We start from the raw sequence: 1,489 nt of genomic DNA, 5'->3' as shown, positions 1-1,489 counted from the left end.
TCTGAGTTGTTGGGCATGTTAAAAACACGAATTTCATCAGGGTGGATCTTTCATTTTTTCTGTATATTTGGACATTTTTTATTGGTCTTGTTTTTAGGCAGAAGATTTCTAAAGAAGAAACTCCACAGCTCAGGTTTGCCATCAAAGATTTGGAGGCCGACTGGGACAGAAGGTGGATGGATACTCTGAAGGAGACGCCCCTTATGTCGTTTCTTAATAACGATCCCGTGAGTCCCCTCTTCAGATTGAGCTCCATCTAAATGCATTTTCTCTCAAGTAATTGTTATATTCTAACTTTTTCAGACTCTTGGTTTCCTGTCTCCTATGGCCCCGCTGTCTTTCGAACCTGCTGCGGAGTCTACTTACAGCAGCAGCGTCTTCTCCCAGTTCCCTGCTAAGCTTGTTGGTAAGCATAGCAGGACTAAGTTAAGGTCTGCGTTTGAGGAGCGTCCACATGACTTTTGTGCTTTTTCTTTTTTTTTAATAGAAGAAAAGCCTCCAGAGAGGGAATCACAGCAGCCTGTTAGCCCTGGTGTTCACACTCCCATCAGGTAAAGTCATCTTTGATTCATAATGAGTTTGTGATGGGAGGCAGATACCTGGACAGTCCAAAGGTGTGGACTGTCCGTCACTGGTCCTCCCTAGAGAATCCCTGCTTTCTGATGACCGCGGCGAATTGAGAGAAATCGCCACGGACAGATACGGAGCAGACACTGCCTGAGCACACATGACAAGACTATAGCAGAAGGTTGACTCACAACAACATGTTTTGACTTGAAAATACACTTAAAAGCTCAAATTGATTTTATGAAACATAAGCCCTTTAATAAATCTTCATAAATTTAAATCTAATGCTTATTAAAACATAAATCTAAATGTTTGTTTCCAAAATAACAGTCAGTCTAACTGGTCAACATTTGCTGAATATAAAATTGAACCAAAAATTAGAGATTTTTTTAAATTATTTTTTGTTATGGAGTGGAGCAAAATGATTTGGACTCATTTTAATAAGTTTTCATATTTCTACATCTGAGCTCTTAATGTGACAAAAATCTCACCTGTGCTAATTTTGAGAGAAGCTTAAAAAGGTGTAAAGTACAGGTAAGTTAAACAACTTAACTGGTGAACTATACTGAATGTCCAAAAACAATGTTTAGATTCTGCACAAGTACCAAATAGTTTGCAGTGTGAAATGTTTGAATCCAGTTTGTTTTTGGGAGGAATGGATCAGTAATTGTGATTCTTGAAAACAGTTCCAGCAACGGGACAGTCGACTCATCTGGAACCCCGCCCACCAGGGCTCCACATAGAAAAACCTCTTTTGACTGGCTCATCGAATCGCCTCCATTTCCCCCTCAAAAGGCGGCTTCACCACCTATTGTGAGTACTTTTTAGTTGTTTTGATGGTTTTGCATCCCAGGTTCTTTTTCATTTTTTACTCCAAATCAATGTTCCCTCTAATTTTTTGTGCGTCTGAGCAAACACAGAA

The 1,489-nt window shown here is 39.7% G+C and overlaps 1 non-coding gene across 1 annotated transcript; it reads left to right on the top strand.

Moving 5' to 3' along the window:
• The first annotated feature begins 585 nt into the window (after positions 1 to 585).
• LOC112138936 lies at positions 586 to 716 on the top strand. The gene has a single exon (XR_002917874.1).
• The last annotated feature ends 773 nt before the right edge of the window (positions 717 to 1,489 follow it).

This window comes from Oryzias melastigma, unplaced genomic scaffold, assembly GCF_002922805.2.
Source record: "Oryzias melastigma strain HK-1 unplaced genomic scaffold, ASM292280v2 sc05445, whole genome shotgun sequence".
NCBI classification, from domain to species: Eukaryota; Metazoa; Chordata; class Actinopteri; order Beloniformes; family Adrianichthyidae; genus Oryzias; species Oryzias melastigma.
Note: the sequence above shows the minus strand (reverse complement) of the source record. Positions and strands in the feature narration are given on the sequence as shown.